The sequence below is a fragment of the Paramisgurnus dabryanus genome, chromosome 15 (assembly GCF_030506205.2).
Source record: "Paramisgurnus dabryanus chromosome 15, PD_genome_1.1, whole genome shotgun sequence".
NCBI lineage: Eukaryota > Metazoa > Chordata > Actinopteri > Cypriniformes > Cobitidae > Paramisgurnus > Paramisgurnus dabryanus.
This window is the reverse complement of record NC_133351.1, coordinates 29978097-29999047: the sequence shown is the minus strand read 5'-3', so window position 1 is coordinate 29999047 and position 20951 is coordinate 29978097. Positions and strand designations below refer to the sequence as shown.

General features: G+C 37.5%; 1 protein-coding gene across 3 annotated transcripts in view; it reads right to left on the bottom strand.

Annotated features, from left to right (window-relative positions):
- Positions 1-20951, bottom strand: part of enox1 (ecto-NOX disulfide-thiol exchanger 1) — a 158448-nt gene that overhangs the window by 110287 nt on the left and 27210 nt on the right. Inside the window, exon 2 of one of the 3 annotated variants that reach the window (XM_065293016.2) lies at positions 16663-16890. The exons of 1 other annotated variant lie outside the window; for it this stretch is intronic. The gene's annotated coding sequence lies outside the window, so the exon portion shown is untranslated. Of the gene's footprint in view, positions 1-1675; positions 1817-16662; positions 16891-20951 lie in introns of those variants that run through there. One more of the 3 variants, XM_065293017.2, reaches the window with a different exon arrangement.

Sequence of the window (20951 nt, the reverse complement as noted above, 5' to 3'; positions counted from 1 at the left end):
ATTGGGTTTAAACATTGACAAGCGCTTTTTATATGTCTGACATTAATTACGCATCATTTAAAGGCGAATATCTGAAACTGCTCGGCTGCGCGCACAAGTTCAAGTTCATTTCTGATTTATAGATTTGAAAGGGGTACGCGCGTTTTGTGCGCGTACGTTCGGTTTATGAATCACACGTACGCATTTTTGTTAAATGATCGTAAGATGAAATTTAGGATGGTTTTTACGCAGCATTTTATAAATGAGGCCCCAGGTGGGCGGTGTAGTAAACTTCAAGTGTTTGTGGTCAAAAGTTTAATCAGAAGTGGTATTATTTAGATATAGAGCAGCTAGAGACACTCTAATAAATGCTGGGTCATTTTCAACACACGGCTGCCCTGCTGAAAAAAACAGCATGGACCAGTATGGGGTCTATGCTGGTTTGATGCGGGTTTAGCTGATGGTCCCCAGCATTCCAGCACCAAAACACAACATATGCTGGTCTTGCTGGTATGACCAGCATGGGATGCTGGTGCTAATGCTGGTTTGGTGTTGGTTTAGCTGGTGCTAATGCTGGTTTGGTGCTGGTTTTGCTCGTGCTAATGCTGGTTGAGCTGGTGTTCACTAGCAAACCAGCACTAAAACACAACATATGCTGGTCTTGCTGGTATGCTGTTTTTTTTCAGCAGGGTGGGACAAACAGGAACAAATTAACCCGGAATTTTTTTTATATTTGACCCAACAATGAGTTAAAACTCCCCAGCATTTGGGGTTGAAACAACCAAGCATGGTTACATTACAAACGGGCTAGGTTCGTCCCTTTTTGACCCAACGCTGGGTTGAAAGTAACCCAGAGTGTGTATGTTTAGAAGATTTTACTATCACCAGCTTCTATACACTCCTCCATATATCCATTCTTATCCTCTGCAGGGTCGCAAGAGGGATGGAGCCTATCACAGCATTTTGGGCACAGGTGCGCCCTGGACCCCTTATACCCTGCTGTTTACATTTTTGTTGAGTGTGCCTTCATTTTTACAGCATTTCTAGTTGTCTCTGTACCCAAGTACTGTTCACTGCGACAAGAATTTTGCTGCAACAAATCACAATGGGGTGTAAATGGAGCTAAAGTTTCTAGTGGATGAAAGTTTCTTCATCCACAACCATCACTTCTAAATCCACTTAGTCATCAGGGCTTTATTGCGGGCCATTACGTTAGGATGCAAGCAGAGCCAAGGCTGACTAAAATTGATTCCTGCTTCTGTCAGTCAGGCCATCCATTCCTGATCATTACAAGCAGAAGACGAGAGTTCACTTTCGCAAGGCAGTGAAACACAGAGCGAACAAGCTTTTATCTCACTCTCAAGTTCAAGACCTCCTGCGGAAACCTTTCTATATCACAGTAAAGGTTTTGCAACCTTAACCCTTAATCCATACGGCTATTTACTGTTGACAGAAGCGCACACCGCCTGTTCCTGGAACAGGGCCAGTGGCTTCACACACTGCTGTGGATAAGCACCAATGAAAAACAAAAGAAGGGGAGGAATCTAATAAGGGAGAGAAACAGTATCTGGTCCGAAAGTGAAAAGGTAATTTAAATCTTAAAATAAATCCTCTCTGTTATCTTAAGGAACTAACAAAACGGGCTCTTACCGCACGTGACCAACATGCCGATAAAGCAGTAAACCTCAGGTCTTACCCTGTGTGGAAAATGTTCATGTCAAGCAGATGTGGTGAAATACTATTCAAGCATTTCTTGCTGTATATCAGGTCTTCTGCAAGGACATTACGCTCCAGGCCATCAAAAAGATAGATTATCTGACAAACACCCAGCAGAAAACTTGGCTGCCACCACAGTGGATAGTATCCAGATTGTAATATACCATAACGGCTTCAAGTTGAAAGTGAAAAGAGTCTGTATCTGTTTTGGAGCTCTGTTGGTTACACCAGCATATCTGCTCTAAGCAGCATGATTGACAGAGGCACTGAGCTATGGCGACAGCGTATGTTCCCTTCCCTTCCAATTAATTTCAGACTTAAGCATTAATTGCAACGCCTTAGAGGTGTGCACACTAGAGTAAACACATGTTTACCATCAAATCTATGAATAATATCCAGAATCAGGCACACCCTTGGCTAATGACGACTCTACTGCAAGGCGGACCTGATTTGGGATCTGAAGCAATCCAGGCGTGTCTCCCCTTCTCATTTTCCCTGTGCTCTGAAGAGTGCTCGGTTTCAGTTTCAGTGGATTGATGAGAGACCCAGATGTTCTGGCTTAGCATAAACCAGGCTAGCTGCACGTCCAGTTTCCTCAACAAGTCAGAGGAGCAAAGGCACCAAATTAAATGCAGGTTATCCATTATTATTCTCCAAGAAACATAAGAACGCTTGGCAAATGGTGTGGGCAAATGAGCTCAAGATTTTCCACTGTCTGGCTACCACTGTTTACCGAGACGTTTAAAAGAGGACAGAGAGTCTTCATCTTGAAGCGAAGACACCATATTAAGATTTCAAAAAAGCTTTCATAAGAATAAGAATTACGAATGAGAAAAATACAGCAGTAATAATCTCGGCTGTGTCTTCTTTATGGTTTAAGTAAAAATGTGCACAGAATATACCGTTCTGCATGCAAAAGTAAGAAACATAATCAGCATTCGTGTTTAACCCTTGTATTGTGTTCGATTTTTGTGACGATTTTGATGGAGTTCAATGCAATTCCTTAAATATCACATCATGAAAAACCATTTTAGTATCAGTCATTGTCACACATTACAAACACTTAAAATTAAAAAGTATGGTTTTAACCACAATTTTTAACATGTTTGTTTCAACAAAAACTGTTGCAACATTTAACATTTAAAATTTTAATTCAACATGTTTTTTTTTTAACATACCTATGTTTAAAACATCCTAAATCAGGGGTGTCCACTCCTGCTCCTGGAGGTCCGGTGTCTCTGCATAGTTTTATTCCAACCCTAATCAAACACACCTGATCCAGCTAATCAAGGTCTTACAAAGCAGACTAGATACTTTGAGGCAGGTGTGTTGAGGGAAGTTTTAGCTAAACTCTGCAGGACACAGGCCCTCCAGGACCGACTTTGGACACCCCTGTCCTAAATGAACAATTTAATATTGATGTGGAATGAAATTAAGCTTTTCTTTTTCTAAATAGGCTCATCTTTTGTTCTTGAAGATCATTGTACAACTTCAAAAAAACTCTGTTAACAAGCTTGTGCTTTCTGACTTCTTACATTTTACACAAATGATGCTTATTTTGGTGTCATGTTTTGTGGGGCACAGCTGGCATCACCTGTATTCACCTCTGGATTTTCTGTGGGTCTGAATTAATCTGCTTTACATAGTATTTCATATACACTGAAAATAGAAATGATAGTTCACATTTACTTTTCTGTGTCTGAGGAAGTCTTTATCAGTACTGAAAATAGTAAGGAAAAGCTCACTTTATACTATAAATACAATAAATGTATTTAATTTGGGTCTATACAGTTGCCTTTCAACAAACAAATATGGGTCAAATTGACCCGCGAACATCAAAATCGTAACAAAAATCATTATTTGTGCTAAAAAAACACATCAGTGTATCCTAACTTTGCATGCATGTTCATGGCCCTAATTGAGAAAAAGTGACAAAATGTCTGGAAGAAAACGGTAACTTTAGTTGTATTTCATTTACATTGTAAATAGAAATGATAGCTCACTTTTACCATCTGTGTCTGTAAAAGTTTAAGAGTGAGAAGAAGCATTTTTACCCCGATTTCAGAATAGTAAAACACCAATATACCAACAAACACTGAAAATATATGTTTAATTTAAGACTATACAGTTGCTTTGGAAAAATAATGCGGGTCAAATTGACCCACGAACCTCAAAATCGTTAAAAAATTATTTTGGTACCCTTCAAAACATATCAGCATGTCCAAACTTTGCATGCATGTTCATGGCCATAAAATGAGAAAAAGTCACAAAATTTCAAAAATAAAATCACAGGTAAACTGGTTTATCCGACAGCTTAAAAATCAAAACAGACTCAGTTTTAGTATAATGTATGTACTTTATCTTCCTTCTTGGAATATTTTGTCTGATTGCAGTCTTTTCATTCTTTATTGTTCATAGCACCTATTATTTGATTCAAGCTTTTACATCTCCTTTGGTGTGTAAGTGTGTGTTAGTACGTGTTAACGATATGCAAATGTACAAATCCCAAAGTTATACTTAACCAACACCAGCATGGGGTATATGGAAAATAATGTATTTTTTTAACCACAAACCATACGAACACATTGTATTACAGCAGAAACACAAAAAAGTAGTTTTTAGCAACATAATAGGTGCTCAACACACATTATTAGACATTTAGTGCTGATTCAATAATGTGACATCCGCAATCTGTAGTCACATATAATAATTCAAACCAGAGTCAATCTATGGCTTATGCTGAAAGGCAACACTATTCATAAAAGCCAAACACATTCAGTCTATTATGAGGTAACCCACCAATCTGTTTATTTAGTTCTGATGTAGAAATGCTTGATAGGCCAGCAAGAAAACATACTTCTTAACAGTTGAAATGCAGCAGGCTTATCTCCCTTCAGAGAGAACTGATCTGTGCAGGGTTTAATGGAACTGCTGGTGCATGGCCATTGTGCATAGAGCGCAAAACACATCTGACAATGTTGGCAATTAAAAGTAGAGAAAGCCAACAATGGAAACGTCTTTTTGTTCTCTGCAGAGATTCAGTTTTATATAAACCTTAGATACTCGGTGAACAAAATCCACATGTCTCAGGGACGTCCAATGTAAGCACAGCTTTACATCACCTTTTGACTTACAGATCAAAAATGTCATTGGTTCTGCATTATCCGTTATTTTTGATCTACTTGACATGATTTACCGATTATCAATCTTTGAACAACTATTCTATTACGCAAGCATTAATTGTTTCAGTGTGTGATAAATAACTGATTTCACAACATAATAAGAAACATGCAATGCTGGTAATGGTTCCACATTTATTTTTCTCTTTCACTGAGGTGTGTTGTCATTGTTTTTCAAAAAAACAAATAGGCAAATTACAACCTAAACAGAAGAAAGTTTTACCACCAGACAAGACAAGCATGCATAAATGTTTGGGTCCTTAGGGCTATTAACAAACACAAACAAAACAGCCAAATAAGCTTTCAGCTCTACATATTTTAGCCCGTGATGTGATTTTAAGCCTTAAGGTAAAGAACAAGTCGCTTTTTCTTCCACTCCAGCTGCAACGCTTGAGATAAAAAAGCAGAATTGAAATTCCGAATGTGAAAATCTTTTAATCTTTCCAAGCTCCAAAGATGGCTGATGGCGAATGTGAAAATTTAAAGAACAACTATATAGCTGAAGGGTACGAGTCAGTATTCAGAGAAAATACAGATTGAATGTAGGTGGCAGGCCAACAGATTTAAAGTGGCAAAAGAGAAAAACACAAAATGTAAAATGTATGGTACAGAAATTGAGCTTCAAAATACATTCTGGTTGGCTCAGTCGATTTAGTAATACCATGTGGGAGGTAAAGGGCAAACTCAAGGTATCCCGATAATACACCTGCACTAAATAACCTTTGGTGTACATGGGGATGCTTTTCTGTGTGCTTGCCCTTGTGTTTCTGTACCTCGGGTTACCCATCAAACCCTAATCTGAGCACATATAATGATTCTTATTACTTACTGAGCTTACTGAAATGGTTATTTTTATGTGTGGGAATGAACGTATGCACTGAACTTAAACTGTAGGGGAGAGCAGGTTACAACCTAACGCTTTTTGGTTTTGGCTCAATCATTCAAAAAATATTTGAGTTTGATTCATTATATTTTTACACAAGCAACACACACATCTCTGCAACAAATGAACATTTGAAGTTTGTTTCTAGTACTTACCATTCTTGGACAATTACACCAAACGTGACAGAAGTGCAAACGTTACAACTTACCCCATAGGTGGGGTTAATTGTAACAGGCAGGGGGTTAGTTGTAACACTTGCTAAAAATTAAGTTTGCAGTCAAATATTTCAATACTATTTTGTCTATACAGTTGAAGTGGATATTGTTTATATATCTGTCTATAATAGACAGGTACCCACACTGTATTCATTCATCCAGCCCTTTTCTAACAATAGTTCAATTATAAATGGATACAAATGTCTAAATATGTGAGAAAAACAACATGATCTCACAAAGTTCCGTGGGATAGTCACGGAATTATTTGCTCATTTTTCCGTGGCATTCTCACGGATCTCCGCATATTTCCGTGGCCCTGCCACGGACTTTCTTTTCCGTGGCATTCTCACGGATTGGTTACTCAACTGCTTTTTCCTATTTTCAAAGGGTTAGATTTGGTGTTTGCGTTAGTATGTCACTTTAAGTATTGGTTTATACAATTTTTTCTGATGTATTCTTTTATATTTTCTAAACTTTAATCAATTGTCACCTGGCGTTGGGGTTAGAGTTGGGTTTGGGTAGGGATGTCATTTTATGTAAATCTAACCCTAAACCGAAGCGACAATGGTAAGAAAATAGGACAAAACAGTTGAGTAACCAATCCGTGAGAATGCCACGGAAAAGAAAGTCCGTGGCAGGGCCACGGAAATATGCGGAGATCCGTGAGAATGCCACGGAAAAATGAGCAAAAAATTCCGTGACTATGCCACGGAAATTCGTGAGATCAGGTTGGAGAAAAAGCAGCACAATTATGACAAATTTTTTTTTTTATATGTGACCCAGTCTGTAATAACCATACTAAAGTCTTATAATCAAATTCTGAGATAATGACTACAGTTTCAAAAATCTAATTCTGAGATAATGAGCATCAAAGTCTGATTTTAGCCATTTATTTAATTATGATATAAATTTTTGATGTAACCTTATTCTATCAATATTAAGATATAAACAAAAATAAATTTTGACACACAATTTTTTGCCAGCAATCATTCGTGTTGAGCCTATTCAAAACAACGACAATATTATGCTAACTATAGCGATTTTCATATCATAAATGCTGAGGGGTTAGTTGTAACACAGCGTTACAACTAACCCTGCTGGGTCAAAATATTTTCAAGCCCACCACAAAAGTTGCTAAGAGCTGCAGACATATTATTTATTTATTTATTTATTATCTTACAGAACTTGAAAACATTTGTACTGGTGAGTCCTGTGCACACACTTATCAACAACACGCCTGGTGGTCCCTACCTCTACTGTTGACCCTTACTAAGAAACATTGTGTTCTTTTGGACAATTTCTATTTCTCATGTGCTTTAACAACAGTTTATTGAACATACAGTATCTGGAACAAATCACATGTCACAGTAGCCTGGGAGTAGTTTGTGGATGTGTCTATGAAAAACAACCAGGCAAACCAACATGATCAATATATCCACATCAGCAGAAGGTCATGTAAAGCCCCAACGGAGCCTTTACGGTCCTAGTTTCACAGTACAGTAGTTCCTTATCATTCACCATATCTGTCAAGTAAAGTATGAGAAAGATTGAAGCGAGGTGTCGTTATTTCATGTGTTGAAGGCATTTATATTGCTTTTCTTTAAGAAGAAAAGTGTGAAATGGCATGCAATTTCCATCAGAGTCTGTCATAATTATCCATGTCATGGGCTTCATGAGATGGATGTTTTGTCATTTGTGTGCCGAGAGTTTTAATTAAAAGGGAAAGATGATTCATTGCCACCACGACGCTTGTCTCAGAGCATAGTTCAGCTCAGACGTGCATTTCGATTTTAGAGATAAAAAATATTTCAACACTAGCACTACACTGTAAAACCTAAAAGTTAACTCAACTCAAACCATTTAAGTAAACCGGTTGCATTAGTTTTACATATACATTTGAGTACTGTGAACTTAAACTAATTGAGTCATATGCAGTTATGCACTTATATTTAAGTTCACACTACTTAAATATAAGTGCATAATTGCACATGACTCAAGTTCACAGTACTTAAATTTATGTGTTTTAAAACTTAAATTGTCTAATGCAACCGTTTTACTTAAATGGTTTGAGTTAAGTTAACTGTTAGGTTTTACAGTGTATCAAATGGAACTACCAAACCCCCATGTCTGGCCCAAAAATTAAGCCAGCGTTAACAATGTACTCTTTTAACCGGTATGCCACCACCAAGAACACACTATGTAATGTTTCAAAGGGATGCACTATGAACCCTAGTAATGGCACGGCTACAGCCTTCAAACTTTGGCAACACCCTGATCATCATAATGGGCAAATACTACTCACCACATTTCTTTAGAAAATATAAACATCTAGTAGTTTTATTTGGAATCAATGACTTTGACATTAAACAGACTTAGTCTCATGTCTTCACATCAGTCTCACATAAACACAAATTTAGCTGGAGTCAGAGATGTCTCCCACTTAAGACCCATATGCAAAACTCATCAGAATGTCACTCCTCAATTATTTCTGACTTCATAAATGATTCAGCTTCCATTTAAGGGTTCAGGGTCTGGACCATTCGTGTCTAATTTGAAACGACATTGTTTTGACAAGGCTCTGTCTGGACTTGAGATCAGAATCAGATCATGGAAACAGAAACAGTGAGGTAAGCAAGCAAGTAAATCAGCATCATCTCCAACACATGCTGGATTATAGAGGAAAAGACAGCAGAAAATATTCACACGCACATCAGTTAATATCAAAAACACCTTAAAAACGAACACAGAAGTTTCAGATTTTCCCTTGTCTTGAAGCTGAATTTGACGCTACTGGCTGAAGTTGAGCTAAACGTGCTGGCAGCTGACACCTGGAGTAGACGTGAGATCATGGACATTTCAATTTTCAACAGGAAAATCAAAATTTTTCCCTGAGGGTTGAGAGTTTAGACTCCTTTGGGAAATCATTTACAATGAACTCTTTCAACTACTCCCACAAAAATAAATAATTGGGATGGGAGTATGCAGATGTGAAGCAGAAACGTACAAAGTTACATGGACTTGTGAGTGCAAGTGTATGTTAATAATTATACAATTTTTCAATCTTAAAAAGAGTTTTCCATTGAAATTGATATGCATTGACAACTAAAAGTAAGCCGTCTATAGGATTATTTCAATGCTGAAGGTCTGGTGTTTTTCGCTGCTTTTTTCCCCAATGCCCACCCACAAGGCCGTTTAACCGACCAATCACAGTTTGTTTCGTCTAGCGTCACGTTTCGGAGTGTGGAAATCTCCCAACAACAACAAACCGGTTGGCAACAAGTCAGTCAATCATGACTCCAATGAGACGCTCCCGGTAAACATCGGTTTGAAGCATACCTCTCAACTTTTTAACACCTACAAGCAATACGGGAGAACCAAAGGCCAGCTGCGATCTTTTTGACTCCACTAACTGCCTCAAGCTAAACTCTTGGACGTCTTTTAGAGAGTCTATACCAGGAACTTTTATATTTTTGAGAATGCAAAGTTTAGCTGATCTTTAGCCACGTAAACACAACTGATTTTCTTCCTCGTACAAACGTCAGAGCTTTGTTTCCGGGGGGGGGGCCGAGAATAATCGCGACACTCGAGTCTCCCAGAATTCCGTTTTATTTCAACAAATCAGAAGATGACTTCGACATTCCCACAGGGTTTCCAGTTAAGTGTACAATACACATCAGACGTCTAGCCAACATTCTGTGGCCGTGACGTCTGAGACTATAGGATTATAGACCCCCAAATCTTTTAATAACATTGCTGACTAATTGATGACAGCTCAAAAACACAAAGAGGTGGTTTCCCGGACAGGACTTATCCTATTCCCAGACTATATCATATCTGAGCTGCCTCAAAAACATCTTAGCATATCAATGTAAAAAGTGAAAAGTTGGATTAACTTAAAAAAAATGACTTCAATTGGTAACACCTAAAAAATTACCTTTTCTCAACTTAAATTTTCACTTAACATATTTTTGACTCAAAAAATATAAATAGAAAAACATTTGTTTCCAATTGAAGTAATTTGAGTTGATCCAACTTTTTACAGTATATCAGTACCACTGTTTTGTCTCAATATGCAGTAATGTTTTTTGTAAGGTTTAAAATCAAGGCCTAGTCCTGGATTAATCTAGACCCTGTCCTGGAAACCACCCTAAAGAGTTAAAAGTTCCTTACTAGATCATTTTATGATTTAATAGAACAGTTTTAATATCTAATAATAAATCATTTACTCGCCATCCCAGATGTTCATGATTTCATTTCATCAGCTGAATAATGGCTTTTTTGATGGATGAACTTTTTAAACCATGATGGGTTTCATTATATGACAGCATCATTTTATAAAAAAACTTTGTGCTCAGCTGAAGAAGAAGTCATCAACATATGACATAGTATATACAAAATGGTAAAAGCTCTCCAAAACAGGGTAGGGGGCTATAATCAATCCCAGTGCACAAAATCGCACACTGTGACAGCACGCACTGATTTAAATGTAGTATCTACTCATCGACCATTAAAACAGAACATTGAATATAGTATGAATATGAGTAGTGTGAATAACATTTGATTTGAATGTTGATGCGTCACGTGACAGAAGTCGTCATACTGTAACAACAAGTGAGACGTTAACTTGAATGATGTTAAACAAGCACAAATTAACCACAATGAACAGATGTTGTCCTTATGTATTTACATTTGAAGCTGTGTTACTGCTTTCTGAGATTTTTTAATTTGATGACGCATCTTTTTCTTGGGTGACTCCTCTACCGGGGGCTCACGGCATAGTAAAGTGTCTATAGAATGCACACTTCAAAATCTTGCCAGAAGTAGTAGGCCATCCAAGTACTTTCTGTCTACGGTTTTTCGAATACTATGAATTCAGACATACTACTCGCCTCGCCTACTGTTTTTCGCCTACTACCATATTTTTTTGGATGGAGCAAATATGATTTGTTGTGGCCCATTCAACACTGCAAGCAAAATAAACAATTCCTGTTAACTGTCTAAGATAGACAACATTAACTTCTTAAGATTATGTGACACATCACAATCAACAACAAACTCTCTCTCTCTGTCATCTGCACAGAAACGCACACATTTTCACAAACACAGCAAGTCATGGAACAGAGTTTGGATCCAGACATACTATTGTACTTATACAGACTCACAAAACAGCCTCGGGCTTTGTGTCGTTTAATGAAATCCTGTTGAAAAACAGCTCTCTATGTGCCGTTTCTATTTCATTTTCTTATCCTGTTTTGGATGTGGCCACTGTTGTGTAAGGTCTTAAGGAACATACAGTAATGGCACTCTGGTGCCGTCGGGACAGTTGAATCATAAAAATTAAGGAAATTTATGCCCAGGTTTTAACGCCAGCTGAGATAGATGATGCAGCAGCCTGGAAAAGATGTATTGGCCTGTGGCATGAGCAACTCCAGTCACCTCAGATCCTCGCCATCTTATGTGAGACCCAATCAGAATGGAGATGCCCTCGACCGCGGCAGGAAATGAAGTCATCAGCACTTTGCTGCGGCATAATAGCATCTGTTCCAGTCCTTTCTCAATGTCTACTGCCACATGCTTTTAGCCCTCTTGGTTTTTCTACTTTTGGTGTCCCGATCTCTCCTCCTATATATCAACAAGATGAAGTGGACTTATAGTGACCATCTCAGCCTTTAATAGCCTCCGTAAATCACAGCGGGTTTAGCACAGCACAACGGCAGCAGTGACCCATTCATCACCCCAACACTACAAGAGTCCTTTGACATATCAAGATGTTAATTCCTACACTATTACTATTTCAGCTTTCTTATCTTGTGTCAATAAGTAAAGGTGTGTGGTTATGAGTATACCTTGTGTAAAGGTTAGGTTTAGAGGGAGGGAATCAATTTTGGAAAATATGGAAGCAATGAAAGTTTATGATGTCCTCGATAATATAGTACGTTTGTGTGTTACCTTATTGAGTAAATGATCAGCAAAAGAAACTGTGGAAACACTGGTGATTTAAGATGAGCTGTTTTATTCTCTATTAATTTTTAGTGTAGGAAAAACCTCAACTTAAAGCCATAGAAAATCATGGAAAGTGTGTCTGTGTGTTTTCCCTCCAGGAATGTATTTAAGTGTGTGGTGGGAGTAAAAACGCAGAGTAAAGTGACAGTCGGCTAATCCAGCGCTAATCCACTTTTATTGCTTCCGCTCTCCGGTGGCCTTCAGCAGATGGGGGTGTCACGCACCTCATGCACCTCTTTCACTCTCGAGTGTTTTTGACAACATTTTCACGATCGGCTGCCTCAGCTGGACTGTAATCTCAGCATCAGACGACACACCCACATACCGTCCAGGCTGTTTCCTGACCGCCTGATGCACATTGCAAATCTGGCAAGCACTACACAAACATTGGCCGTTCAGATTGCCTGTCTTCTTGCACTCTTGGGTGCATCTGTTAGGGTCAAAACTGTAGGAAGTGCAGAGTTGATGGGTCATTTTAAAAGAGAACCTATCATTGGCTTTGCCACCAAAGTTGAACTGTTGCTTTTGCCGTAAAAAAAAAATGGCAGCTGTGGTTCTTAGAAAACTTACGTTAAAGGAAACAATCCAATATACAATATGGTATAGTTAATATGGTAAGGATATTTCACATTTCTTAACCTAATATTTCACAGCAAAGTTTTGTATATTTTTCAGTTACATGCATAGCTGATATCTATAGCTGTTAATATTAATCTGCTTTGCACCTTATAAATATGGTTTGAAATCATAACACAGGCTGTAAATACGGTAAAACAGCCATATGATATTTCAAAGTGTTTAACTCTTTCCCTCCCATTGACGAGTTATTTTGTCAATTAAGAGAAAACACTTTCCTGCCAATGACAATTTTTACAGCAATCCATATTTCCGCTATTATCCACTAGGGGGCACTTGTACCCAACTTATAAAACACTGAAGCATCCACTGATCCAAAAACTCTATGTATGTTTTGATCATCGCTCTGAATCTGATCTCTAACAAAAGTCCTTATCAAAAATGCAATTATCTCAGCTTTTTGCTCAAAATGTGGTATTCTTGAAGAAACCTACCCATAATTGAGAGGCAATAAAAAGAGAACAAATAAATATAGGATGAAAAGGTTTTTTTAAGCAGAGGGTCTGTTCTTTCATTTAATATATTGTATGCTTATATATTTAAAGAAGAAAATTTTCTGAAAGACATTAAACTTTTGTGAAAATCATCAAAAACAATGAGGCAAGGTTGCGAAAAAAGTTACAATCGACTCTATCAGCTTACCATCAGAATAGATTTTCAGTGTGGCCGGAAATATTATAACCCCAATATGGTTCCTCACTTGAACCGTTTGTTGATTTGCGGATGTAAGTGCTAAAATAAACACGCACGTATGCGCCAATCCCGTAGGTGCCACGTGACGTGCCACTTTCCTACATTGTTTCAAAATAACCGTTTCGTTGCTAAGTATCCTCAGCATTGCTTGACGTGGTGACGAGAACCCACCGGCGGAAAAAGAAATTAGCGCCTATGAACATGCACATGAAAAAACATATATCTGATCCTCGTTTATATTTTTATATTTAAAAATATATGTATGCATTAGGGATGTTATAATCAATCTTCGATAAATTGTCGATAAGAATTAAATCGATAAAACTTAATGATTGTCGAATAAGCAAGATCATGCACGTGTGTGCTGCGTCTGCACAAAACACATACAGCCGGAGAAAAAAATGAAGCGAGCGCACAGAAGTTAAACTAGCCATGATCACAACGATGCTCGGTGCCAAGCACACACCTGGGCTTTTTAAAGTCATGCGAGAGGAGGCATTGCTGCCAACGCAATGAAATGGCATCCGCAGTGGATCTGAGAGGGTCTGATACAGAAAATGCAAATAGGGTTAGCCTACTAAAAGCAAAGACCCTCTCTATTGAAGCCTGCAAGCTTAGCATAGCTGCTAATGCAGCTATACACAGTGAAGGAGACCAGAGGCCGTTTTTAATGAACAGACTAAAATGTAATCTTAAATTCTGGCAAGAAACTCTAAAATGTAAACTGTAACTGAATGTCGTAACACTCTGACCGCCCGCAACATATCACTGATGATCATTATTGACTGGCTGAGGCGCTGCACGCTAGCCAAGTTAACTGTTTTGTGTTTTCTAATGCAAGTTTGCCATCTCCATAATATAAGCATTTTGCTGAAATTACGCCGCAGGTCTAAGCTGAGTTGACAATGGGAAACGTGGCCTTTGTGTGCTTCTTGGATATAATTACAGCAAACGGTGTATCAACGACAAAACTTTTATTTTGTCATGTACGCATGGACTTTCATGCGACTGTTGCAGAGTGCCTATATGAGGTCATTTTTAGTCATTATATTTTATTATGAAATAAGTTTAAATTGATGATTTTATCAAAACACTAACTACACTGACTCATTTTACAATCCCACTAGCATGTTACAGTATTTAGACAAAATAAAATCTTTTAATTTGCGTTAGGAAGCTGACGTTTTTACGCACATTTGTCATTGGCTATATGCCACTGCAGTAAAGGCTTGTTAACGATTATTTGATTAATTGATCGTTGATTTAAACGATCATCCAATATGGGAAATTGCATAAATTGACATCTCAGCATTATATATAAGCCTATATGCATCAATGTGCGCGTGTACATCGCACCACCGTGGTGAATTGGTGCATTACCCATCGCGGTGGTAAAATAATGCCATCTTCACAGAGTATAAGCTCAAATTAAACAACATAAAAATGTAACATCAAACACCCTAATGTGTTTTTCCCTGCCGAAAAGAACATCTAAACCACCGTGAATATTTGGGCTGGCTCAAGCTGGTTTATGTCCAGGGGCAGTGTTGGAAAACAGAAATGAACTGAAGGGAGAGTTCGCTCTAGCCAAGCTGATGACCATAACATAAAAGCTTTTAAATACATTTGATCGATATTTCTCCAGCTGCCTTGGGTATCATTGATCTTTATAAGGGAAGAGTTCCTGGCTCTCAGCAAAGCTTAATGCTTCAGAGACTGGTGGCTATAGCTCAGTCACGTCTGGTTTCTGGTCTGTGCTCTCACAGATGTGTTCTGATATCTGGGTCAGATTTTATTCAGTGCACACCCATCCTACAGAACCAACTGAAGATGTTAACGTATACCAGGCACGCAAACACTGCAGAGTTTGTGTGCAGTCAAGTAATAAACTGTAGCAGGGTGGGAGTCTGGCTTGTTATGATAGACGTCATTGCATGACATGTGATTTACAACAGTGGACCAGATGTGTCTGTGACGAAACAGTCATTAACCATTCAAAATAGACTTACACTTTCTCTACCTGGTATTGCTTAATGGGTTAATGTTAATATTGTGTATGCATAAATCTAAGTTGTAATTGACAGGAGATGATGCATCTATGTCATTTGAGTTTGAGTATGTTAGTTAATGAAGTTTTTTAAGCTCCACCAGACAAAAATACTGTATGCTAACTCTGTATAAAACTGTAATTGTTTATCAAACATACGTTTTGCATTTAAAGCCATATTGTGTAACTTTTAGGAGGATCTCTTGACAGAAATGCAATATAATATACATAACTATATTATCAGTGGTGTATAAAGACCTAACATAATAAACTGTATTGTTTTTATTATCTAAGAATGAGACGTTTTTATCTCCATACACCGTGGGTCCCCTTACATGGAAGTCACTGCCATGTTTCTACAGTAGCCCTAAACGGACAAACTGTTCTGCAGGTCGCGTTTCGTCCCTACTTTGGCCCTGTCCCAAATGGCACACTCTGGACTTGTCGACTTCCTCAGAGAGATTACAGTGGTTTAATCCCTATTTGGATCATAAGGAATGAATGGGGCTACGCTAAATGCTAACAAATTCACGTCGCGCTGTACAAAGATTAAGTGCACGCATTGAATAAAGATAGATATGTATTAATTCGCCTAAGTTGAGGTAAGAACATAGTAAAAAATTGAAAAACGGTGATGTGTTTTCCTTTAACAGCAAACCAAAGTTTCAAGAGTGCACACGCTTCAATATTTGATTTGCAGGACAGCTGCCTCTGTGGTTGCCTAGCAAAATAAAAAAACGCCCCGTTAACCGCTAAAAACATGTTTCTGTGTGATCGGCCCCTTAAGCTGTCATCTGTCGCTTCAAGCGTTAACAGTCTCAGCTGACCTTGTTCAGTTTATGCAGGCAAGATCCATCAGGAATGGAGACTAGCACGTCTTGGCTATTACTGGCTTATAGGTAAAAACGAAAAACAATGTGAGTGGCATAATGTAGGACAGAAATGATCTCAATGTCATGGAAACAGATCTCCAAGTGTGTGGATTTGGTTGCCAAAATGCACATATGGCAGTGAGCGGTCATGGTCAGATAACCCACAGTTAGATGAGTGAAAGCTGCATCGCATGTCTGTACATATGGTGGTGAACAGTGGGTACTCTCTGAATCTGGGTGGAAATGGCTCATTACCTAAGGCACTTTTGGGATGACTTGATGGCTTTTATGTATATGGCCATGAAAATCCATGAGCACAAATGAATGTGATTGAGAAGGCATGCAAATAAACACTCCTTATTTGTAAGCATCACTGAAATTATATGAATTAAAAGATTAACTGTCATAAAGCATATGATAATAAAAGTATAGTGAAAACCTGGGTATTTTTCAAACGGCAGGCCAGACAAGCTGATTCGCTGAGTTCAGTATGAGCCTTGTGACATGGCAGAGGAGTCTTGTGATGGCAAGCTCAGGGCAGAGGAAATGTTCACAGATAAACAGCCGTCAGCCTGAGGTGCTGTGTCCTCCATTCATCATGATGTCCATGGACTGAGACACCTTCTCTAATGAGCACCTCCTGTGGCAGCACTGCTGGATGGAGAGTCTAAGAAATGTAATGTAGGAATGAAGCTTTTGTTGTGATCAATTACCTTCAGCCAGCACAAATATGCAGCTCAGTTTTCTTATTCCAGTTAACAATATACATCAACAAGACTCCTACTTGGCCCACCACTAAACCAAATACACACAAAATGCATAGCATCTACTCAGTTCAGTGTTACACATGTTTCGTCGTTTCACATTTACACATTTTGATTCTGTGGTGCTAGCACAGTGTTTGTTTAAGTTTCCCCACCAGCCTGAAGCAGCAACTTTGTCTCAACCAGTGGTGTAAATATGAGATATTACTTGTTTTGTCCACCAGTGGCAGCTAGACACCAGTTCGAAAATATTACCCAGCAGCCGAAAATAGTCCCAAGCTTAGTATCTTTCAATAGCAGGGGACTATTTTCGGGCACTGTGTATTATCAATACGGCAGCAAAGTCCTTGATTATTACGCCAGAATGAGAGTATACTTTTAATTTTCCATCAATCTTAGTACACGATGTAACTACAGAAGAGTCAAGTTTTAAATAGGAAAAAATATTGAAACGCTTTGGTTATTTTTGAGTGCGATGCTAATGGTCTAATCAGATTCAATTGATTATGCTAAGCTATGCTAAAAGTGGTACCGCCAGACCCGGAGATCAGCTGAATGGATTCCAAAATGGTACAAATCAAATGTTTAATGTCCAGGTGAGCTGGAAAATATGAGTAGGTTCTTCAAAAATTCACATTTTTTAGCAAAAAGCTGAAATAATTGTATTTTTGTAAAGGAATTTGTGACCAGTCACGGAAAGTAGGGACACAAGTCGGACAATGACACTAGAATCTCCGTAAAAACAAGCCGATTTCAACCGCAAAATGTACGCTTTTACATATACATAAACTGCTATCTCAAACATGGAGAGGCTTCTTCGTGATCTCAACTAACAGATTCTGCAAAAAAACGAAAATCACAAATTTTGAAAAAAAAAACTTTGATTCTCATTTTCTCGAAACTTGTGCTGCCGATTTGTGTCCCTGGTTTCCGTGACGGGTCACATTTTATTAGAGATCAAACTGAATGCTGATCAAAACATACACAGAGTTTAAAATGTTTAAAGTTAGTTTTTAATTAATTGTGTAGATGTAATTGTGTAAATTGATGTACAGATTACCGTGAAGAAAAGCGTCATTGGCAGGAAAATGTTTTCTCTTAATTGACAAGATAACTCGTCAATGGCAGGGAAAGAGTAAAATACAGTTTTACATTCTACTGCACCTTTAATATGAGGACAATACAATAAACCAATTAAAGTGGTGTCCCGGGTGTGGCCTAGGAAACAAAAAAAAAAGGCAAAACTTAACTGTTCCATTGTCCGCTGTCACTGTATTTGTGTATCGTAACTTCACCCAGACATTTCACCTCTCTTTCATTTTCCGTAAGTCTCCCGCATATTGAAAGTGGCTTAGTGTAGCTCACAAATTATGTAAAATATCCCGGAAATAAATGATTTAAAAACATAGAGTTAAAGATGATGTATTGTATACATATAGACTTACATATAGTGAATGACAAGATGTGTGACTAATTTGTCTCTCTTTCTAATACCTACAGTAGACCAATTTGTACCATGCACTCTCAGAATAAAGGTATATGAAGGTACCTTCTCAAATGTACACTTTGTTACCTAAAGGTTCATACTAGTACCTCAAAGGTACATGTGTACATAAATGGTAAATATTAGGATCGTTTTTAAAAAATAGCATTCCAGTGACAAAAAGACTTTGTAAAAAAATTGAAGCATTTGTGTCAAATTAACATATATTTTTGTGTTACTTTAACTTGAAAATGATTTAAACAATTTCAACATGTTTTAATAAGTAATGTCAACTTATCGCAGGTCAAAACTTAAAATAGTATGTTGAATTGACTTGCAAAACCAAGTTGTTTTAACTTTATGCTGTATTTTTTTTACAGTGAACTTTTGTACCATTATTTCTGAGAGTGTGGGCAGGCTTACAATCTATCTCTTTCTCTTCAGTTTAGTATATCACTTAGTTTACACGGTGAACAGGAAAATACTACATAACTGCATTGAACCCCTGCTTAACAGGTTTTTAGGTGTCATTCATTCATTAGATGTCATTTATTTTAATAGCATAGCAGACTAGCTGTTAAAAGAGATATCCAACTGAGGTCATAAATTAACATAACATAATACAATAATGTATCAATTATAATAATGTATGAATTATTACAGTTATTTTTTTCAGAGGGAGAGGGTCAGTGAGCTACCTTCCTGAAATTAATTTTTGCAGGATCTGATTTACCTAGCAATGCTGCTTCAAATATTTGTCCTATATTCATGTCGTATATCACATTAGCTGTATTTAAAGTTTTTTTTTTTTTTGTGCGGTTCAACCCTACACCACATGGTTTCCTTCTCAAACATTGCAAATAGCATTAACCTAATTTGAGACATAAAACAGATGTTTTCTTTCCAAGGCAAACAACGAATTCTTGGCTGAAATATTTGGAATATGTCACCTTTAATTCTGCCTGAAGTAAAAGAAAATTGTCTTGTGAATGGAAACTGATTAATTTTAAACTAAAGGCGATCAATGCCTGTACTTAAGTAATAAATACCAAATCAACTACAAATCCCCATTTTCTTTGTCTTTGACAAAATGCTGGTGAATTTACTATTTCAAGATGGACAACACACTGTAAAAAATAAATTGTTGGCTCAATGAATAATTTTTTAGTAACTAGTTCCACAGAAATTTTACGTTCATTCAATTTCTGACTCCAAAGTGTTACCTGGATTGATGTTTTTTAGTTGGCCCAAACTTGACTCAAATATAAAAAAGTATGTTTGCTCAACTAGCTTTATAGTTCATTCAACTAAAATGTTTTAATCAGTTGAATCTTTAAAGACTTACAGTAAAGACTCTGTCAATTAAAATTTAAGTATTTACTCAATGTTTTATGTGTTACTTCAATTAATATTTATTATTTGGAAATTTTTAATAAACTTTTTAAATTATTTATCAAATAATTTATGCTGGTGTTGTTAACAAATAATTAACTTCAGTCACATATAACAAAAGCTTTTTATTCACTTATCATACAGACTGAACATACAGAATTAAGTCTTCTCTTAATAGAAGACATAAAACAGTCCAAAAAGCACTCCAAAATCAGTCAGAACATCTCCAGGGCCATTTAACTTCTTTCGCCATGCATCCCTCTGGTCTGCCTCTCTCCACATCATCACCGCTCTGGTTTGATAAACAGAGGAATATAAATACACACACATACATAGATGTTTAATATAATAATGCTTGACGGTGAAAGACTTTATACCCTAAAATTGCCAAATTTCCCTCAGACACCACACGTAATTGAATTAAACACTATTGGGCGGTTTTCTCGGACAGGGCTTATCACTGACTAAAATACTGACATCTCTTAACATATGAGTGCTATTGTTTTGTCTCAAAATGCACGCCAGTATTGTATTTTATAAGGTTTGTTTGTAAAAATGTCCCAATTATAATTAAGACGGAGTAATAAACCCTGTCCGGTAATCTTAACTAAAATAGCTCCACTTTAACTCTGACACATAACATAACACACCTTTATATAACTTATATCTTTACAAAAACGTCGAGTATTTGTGTCTTTGCCAATTAATATAGTCTAAAATTAACATTTATTTACAAACACTTACCTGACGTGAACTTGAGGAAACGGCTGATGACTTGTGTCCTTGTGTAAAACAGTGAGTGATTCCTGCTGTTAGGTGCGGATTAATCTCAGATGAAACGACCTGTGATACAGATCCTTTCGAGTTAAGACATTTTAAATTAAAAACTCACGCACATACTGTACATACACACACGCGCGCGAGCGGGTAGTGCGCACGCGCGCGCGCACACGGGTATATTTAGAAGTTTTATTTAAGATTGTTATGATATTGGGACTATTTCTCCATCCGCTCCTTCAGCTCTGATCAAATTCGCATGCAGTCCGGTTACAAAGTAAAAGATATGAAACATCACTCAACAGCGATATC